The sequence below is a fragment of the Notothenia coriiceps genome, unplaced genomic scaffold (assembly GCF_000735185.1).
Source record: "Notothenia coriiceps isolate Sejong01 unplaced genomic scaffold, NC01 NC01_scaffold00033416, whole genome shotgun sequence".
NCBI classification, from domain to species: Eukaryota; Metazoa; Chordata; class Actinopteri; order Perciformes; family Nototheniidae; genus Notothenia; species Notothenia coriiceps.
In genome coordinates this window covers 36,388-43,822 of record NW_011366117.1, presented here as the reverse complement: position 1 = coordinate 43,822, position 7,435 = coordinate 36,388, and the positions used below count along the sequence as shown (strand labels likewise).

General features: G+C 39.2%; 1 long non-coding RNA gene across 1 annotated transcript; it reads right to left on the bottom strand.

The window, feature by feature from the left end:
- Positions 1-5,652: 5,652 nt before the first annotated feature.
- LOC104961514 (uncharacterized) lies at positions 5,653-7,110 on the bottom strand. Its single transcript, XR_800106.1, has 2 exons — positions 6,995-7,110; positions 5,653-6,099 (listed from the first exon to the last, which is right to left on the bottom strand). It is a non-coding gene; the product is annotated as an uncharacterized lncRNA (long non-coding RNA).
- Between the last annotated feature and the right edge of the window lie 325 nt (positions 7,111-7,435).

Sequence of the window (7,435 nt, the reverse complement as noted above, 5' to 3'; positions counted from 1 at the left end):
AACAGTGATTCTAAAACGGACAAGTCAAATCAAGCAATTTGATTCTTAGCCGTGATATACTGAGCGTATACCACGGGTAGAATTGTTAGTTACTTTTCACAACAAGTCAGTATCCCTCCTCGTCTGAGAAAAACAGTATACAGTTGGACTGAAAAGCAAACTCCCGCTTCGCGTCGGGCCGAACCACGCCCCTTAGCTGTGATATAATGAGCATATACCACGGCCTGTCCTGAGCTATTGCTTAAGTATACTGTGCAGACTCATCAAGGTTAACTAACACAAAATATGAAAAAAAACCTGCTTGATAAATAATTCTTCAGGTAACATTTTGAGAAATGTGTCAGAGCTTTCAGCCACACATCAGCGCAGGGTTAAAACAAATCTCTCTGGACAAATCATACAAAAACTATGTCGGAAACAGCGTGAACAGTTATCATTCTACTTTTTAACAAGGAAAAGGTCCTTTCAACAAATTGCTGGCAACGTGTTCTCCATTTGAATCGCTCCATAAGGCACCTCCTCCTATGAAACAGCACTGCATGATAACACTGGAAAGGGCTGTAATAATGGATCGATTTTTCTCTCCTATGATTACACTGTCTTTATTCTCAGGACACAAGGCTGGGGCTTGTCACAAACAAAAGGATGTGAGACTATTTGGACATTCCATCTTTTCAGTGTGGGTAAAAATGCTCTTCAATTATTGTAATGTTCATTGGGGATCATATATTGTAATGGACAGATGAGGATGGTTTAATCCTGGCTCAGGCAACGGCTGACCACTTGCCTTTATTTCATACATCGTGTTATTAAGATCTATATTCTCAGAGGACAGAGCTGCCATAAGGAGGGTTCATTAGAGGATGGAACAATCATAGATATCACAGAGGCAATGTTGGGTAGTGCTTTAATATGTCAGATCAGAGATGGAAGGATGGAAGGCCAAACTTGCTGCGTCACTTTGATGAGATCAATTAACCTTGTATGCACTAATGTCAATAGCAAGGAAAGAATCTATGTATATAATTGCAGCATGTCCGAAAATAAGCTCCAACCTTGATTTATGTGTATATGTTTGTTTGTAATTTAATGTTTATCACAAAAAAACATTATATAACAATGTTTACAACACATTATGTGTACTTTAATTGGATAGCATACTGTATACATGTCTAATACAAGGATATAGCTCTGTAGCTTCTTTACATGAAGTGTCAATAAAGTGTGTGTGTGTGTGTGTGTGTGTGTGTGTGTGTGTGTGTGTGTGTGTGCAGAATATAATAGAATATAATTGGGAGGGATGAACCCCTCTTTAATGGTCACACATGCAGAGCACACAGCACACACAGTCACATTTGGCCTCTGCTTTTAACCCATCCTAGTACCAGGAGTCTAGTATAGGAGCAGTGGGCAGCTATTGTACAGCGCCCGGGGAGCAATGGGAGTGGGGGGGAAGGGAGGTGTGTGTGTGTGGGTGTGTGTGTGTGTGTAATGTTTTGCTTATCAGCAATTTTAAAATGAGGACGGTAGCAATATGCTTGACTTTATTTAATATCGCAAATCCCATTACAATATTGATAATAGCAGTATTTTAGTCCATTGCCAGTTTGTCTTTGGTTTTCAGACCAAAGCCCATTCGCTACCTGATATATTAACACGTACCAATTGGTCAACAATATAGTTTTATTTTGTAAAAAGAAAATATTATCTGTTGATTTTAGTTTTTCATGTGATTAATTTACAGCAGGAGAAATCTAAAACACCACAATCACTATCATTTGATGTAGGTAGATTGCTGCAATTTCATGTGGCAACATATACATGGTAACCAGCTATCCCAGCATTATACAATCCACGTTTTACTGAGTAAATGAGGGTCAATGGCCCTGATCTCTGTGTCAATCAAACCTGCTGGAAACCGGGTTGATCTTGTTTGTCCTCTTCATCACTTTGCCCGCTCCAGCCAGTGAAGATCTGCTTCTCGCCCCTCCTCCACTCCGCTCCCTTTTCCATCCTCTTCCTCCTGAGAATCCTATCCATGATGTCCTCTCACCTCTTACTCTTAAAACCCTCCTACCCGTGAAGGACATACTTTGACATCTTTTGTAATCCAGGGTGTTTATTGGGAAGACCGCACAGTGAAAGGATCAAATCTCACACAGAGTGAAGCAGTGGGAGAGACCAGAGGGGTCATCACCAGCTGCCCCCCCGACCGGGTTCAAGCCTCAAAGCCTTTCAGAATCCCTGAACAACCCACTCGGTGTATAGTGAGAAAAAAACATCATTATGCATACTATAAATAGAGCACATTGATCAGATAAAAACTGCAAATGGTGTCAATTTTATTCCTGCAGATATGCTAATACTATTTGCATTCTTAGTGAATTCTGCACTCACACATGCAGATGGCTGTAGCACTTCTGAGGTTTCTGTGGTTCTCTCTCTGAAACATGGCTAAAGTCGGAGGCAGCAGTAATTAACATTTTCAATCCGGAAACCCAAATGAGAAATCTCGCTCATGCGGGAACCAAACACATTTTCCACTCTTGCTTTATGGGAATTCACCAGATGTTGGCCTAGTTAGCATGCTTGGTGCCAAAAGTTAAAATACCAAGATCTGACGATTTAGACAAGCTGTGTCAGGACTTGATGTTGTTGAATGAGTGATTATAAATCTAACGGATAGGAAAACAAACAAAATGCCTGATTCTGATCTGTTTATACCGGCATGCTTTATAGTATTTATTTGGACTACATGTTACTTATATGTTTGTTGGATAGATTATCAGATACAAATGTTTATGTCTCACATTTAAGCTTTACACAAGCATTGTATTGCATTGTTGGTTAAACAGAAGAGTAAATCCAAACACTGCATGGTGGACGTCATGGAAGAGAGAATGGAGGAAGTTGTGGATGAATTGAAGGAGGGTCACATACGTAGGTCGGAGAATGGAGGAAGCAGTAGAGATTGATTTGAAACCGTAAGCACAAATTCTGTGATAAAATTATTTCTCTAGTCATTCCCATTGACAAAATCGGCTTTGTAAGATCCAGACAAATTGCAGACAAAAGGAGAAAACAGATGAACATAATGCATTACGACAATTGACAGTTTAACCAGCAATTTCAGTGACTGTCCATATGGAATTGATTATGTTTCCTAATAAAAGGAATAAAAAGGAAACAGACAATTTTACTGACAAACCAAAACATATGATTATTTAAATTTCAGCACTCTTGCGGCATTGTGACGTGTCATTGCTCTGAAATGACTCACATAGTGTGGGTTTGTGATCAGAATAAAGCACGTCTCTCTCCCTAATGCAGCTCCTGGACGTCATCAGTCAGAAAAGTATCACAATAGTTGAAACCTGGCATGCTAATTTGAGATAAAGACAAACTGTAAACACATTACCTTGGAAACAAGCTCCTGGCGACGCATGTGTTTCTGTTTGCTGCGATGTCGATGTTAATTTCGACCTTGGGCTGCAGGATTAGTCAAATCAACACTTATTGAAGAGTTGTGCAACAAAACTCACTCTTATGAATGTTGAATTTTAAGAAGCTTTTGGTGGATTCTTAATTCCAGGAAAAATAATCAGGTTTATACGTTTGTAGTTTATTTGACCTGCAGAAACATTTAAATAATATACCAAATATGCATGCTTACAAATGTTTTATTTTTTATTTTATAAACAGTCATTTAGTATTGTTGAAAAGGTGAAGACCAATCAAATCAACCCAGTAGTGTAGCTAAACGATAAATATGATCTTTCACACTGACCTCCTGTACTGAAAAAATATTAAAGTAATTTAATTGAGTACTAATACCACACTGTAAAAATAGACTGCAAATAAAAGTACTGCATCATGAATGATACTTAAGTCAAAGTATTTAAGTATGAATTAAGGAAATGTACTTTGAGTATTCAGAGTAAAAGTACAGGGAAATATTTTTTACCAAAAAACATAGGCAATACATTTTTAACCCGCTCTGAGTTTAGATGCTAACATATAATGTTGGATGGTTTAATCTGTACCGAATAATTATATTTTAATAAGTATTGTGCGTCAAAATTTGAATTTATAAAGTAACTAGTGAATCCATCTGTAAAATAAATATAGTGGAGTAAAAAGTAAAAAAATGTGCTTCTGAAATGTATATGTATAATATGTACTTAAGTAGTCAAATTGAGTAAATGTTCTTAGTTACTGTCCATCACTGCCTCGTGTTCATTTCTCCATATAGCACATCTGTCTGATCGCTCTCTACCCACTCCACCACTTTAACCCCGCTCTCCTCCAAACGTCTTCGGCTTCATTCTTAACAACTTGTTTCTCTACAATTTTCTCACACGGGTTTTATAGCCATTTTCTCGCTCCTTCACCCCCTGCATCTTCCCGTCTCTCTCTTCCTCGCCTCCGCCCCTCTGTCTCTCTTTCGCTCTCTGACCCAGAGGGCCGTGTTTCGCCGAAATCCAATCCTCTCTCTTTTTTTTAAACCTGCTGTTCCATTTCATTCCCATTTTGTCACACTGCAGTGCACACACAATACTCGCTCCCCCCTCATTTCAAGCCTTTCTCTCCATCTCCGCAAAAACACACATTCACAGAAGAGTGCACTCACAGATATCCTCCATACATCTGCACAACTGCATAAACACAAAGGCGGGAAAAGGCAGATACAGGGAGAAATGCTTAATTAAGCCATCCATCAAATGTGATGCTCTTGGTTGCATTCATGCACAAACGCACACAAACATCTTACACACTCCCTCGCGCTTCTGTGGCTATCCATCACAGCTTCACTGACTCCACTCTACCTCAACCAATCACAGAGGTTAGAGACTAACTGAGAGCTTGTGAATGTAGGTGTGTGTGTGTGTGTGTGTGTGTGTGTGTGTGTGTGTGTGTGTGTGTGTGTGTGTGTGTGAGAGAGAGAAGCACAATTTGCTTTGGGAAAAGACAGTGAGGGGTTTCACGCCTGTAGGGCCCGTTTAAGCAGAATTGAGTGAGTGGCAGATCACGCAGAGTGAACTTTGATTCATACTGTTTACTGTTGATCAAACGTGACTACTGCTAGTGTGTGGTCTTGAACACACCCACCCACACACACACACACACACACACACACACACACACACACACACACACACACACACACACACACACACACACACACACCTCTGTGTATTATTCTTAACTCTGATAATAGATGCTGAACTGAAATCAGATAAGAAGAGAGACCACATGGCTGGAAAGATGCAAGTAAATGACTACTAAGACTAAAAATGACAGCAATAATGACTTTAATTTCATCTTTATTTTGAATAAATATGGTCCAAAAATACACTTAGTAAACAGAATAACCATGAATCAAACATTCAATCCTAAGTTTAGTACATCAAATTTGATATTGTTCTTCACAAAATGTGTACACAAAATAACTTTTAAGATAAGTAAGAAGATAAATAAGATTTCAACACTATTTTACGAAATGTATAAGATATCTGTAGTGGGACTAACATTAGGATAATTCAGAGGTATCAAAAGTTATTACTTGATGTTCAATTAATATTATGTTATGTTACTGCTGCTCCATTTAGCTGTCAGGAGAAGAACGGGCTTTACATTCCAGTATTAGTGTTCCTATAAGCAAACCACTTCAGTCGGTTATTCAGTTTTCCCTTCTGTTGTACCATCTAATGCAAATGGTGGCATACTGTAACTGCTTGTTTTAATCTTTGGTCTCCAAGCTAAGGTACTTCATTCAAAAAACGATGGTGTCAGCGTCGGAGCCTGACATTTTTGCAGCGTTAATAATTGTTCCCCAGTGATATCTGCCTTTCATGACAACATCATCTTCACCTGAGGCTTCCAGTGCTCACACAGTCCTCTGTTGTTAGGGTCTCTATGTGTGTATCCTACTTCCTTTCACTGTTGTTTGAGGAACAGAGCGGCTCCAGTCTGAATCCACTGGTTAGGGTTCACTCCACAGGGGAGGCAGATGTGTGTGACCACCTTCACCCTCTCTGAGCTCGTGTACAGAGGCAGCCAGATGCTCTCCTCTGAAGCAGCCGAGTCAGCAGCAGAGCTCTGGGACCAAACACAGAACACAACAATTAATGAGTGTATGCAAAATGACGGAAAATGCAAGTAGTTAACATGCATTAAACAGATGTGTTACACACACTAACTGAAGTGGCACATTCTTGGATTTAACTTTTCTGAAGCCACTTGAGGTGAGGTGAGGAGGTCAGCACCTTTCCCCCAAAGTGGGCATAGAGAAGCTGCTTAGTTTAACCCAACAAAAGAAAACATCACTATTCTGATCATGCTATCAAGTGTCCAAAATAATGTTGCCTGAAATAATGTAACAAAAAATGTGGTCGGTACGCATTAGGCTTTCTGCCAACTAAAACAAGACCAAAAATGTGTCTTGTCTATTTAAAGACTATCAGCCTTCCCTCTACAGCTGGAGCCTAATGATGCCCATTATTAACACATATGTATATAACTAGTAGACATAAGTATCTAAATATATATAACTGTATGCAGTATATTTCAAAACTCATATTTTAAGTCTAATTCAAAATATATATGTTTTGTTATTCTCATCAGAAAAACCAGAAAGCTGAACATTATAGATGGTTTCAACCCAATCAATGAATGTATCTCCAAAGATTCCCTGTTAGAGCACACATGTTTGGTATTCTGCCATGGACCACGGCTTCATCCTGAATACGTCTTATTTAATTGTTACTTTCATATGAAATAGATAAACCGTCCTTTAGGATTCACACAAAGTTACATGACCGATCAGACTGTAGAACGATCTAACAGAACCACAAATATTTCTACCGTACACCATACTGTATATTACATTTTCTTGTATACGTATTTATTTCGTTTTTTTTTTATCAGATTTTATATTATTGTTATAATTGTTCTAATTTTTGTTTTTGCTTCTGATTTAAAGACAAACACACACCTGTGCCACCCAGGCCATATAGCAGGGCGGGACCGCGGACACACTGGGAGAGTCGTGTTGATTCTCACAGAGATGAACACCGTCAAAACTACAACCCTCCAACTGGAGACCCCCGACCTGGAAGAGGAGTACAAGAGGAGGCATGAGGCGCAAGGAGAGCCAGAGGAACTCTTGAACACAGCAATTGAACAAAGTGATTGTAAAATGAGGGAGGATTACAAACAGCATATTAAACAGAGGGAGGGAATGACGTAGCAAAAAGTCTGGTGAGATATAAAGAGATACACAAATAAAAAAGAAGACACAACTACATGTACAGCTTGAGAGAAAATATGTTAGCATGTTTTACACACTGTGAGTGGATTCAGCACAGTGACTCAGGGACTTTCCACAGAAGAGCAGACTATAAAGGGACGTGCACAGACAACTACTAGATCACCA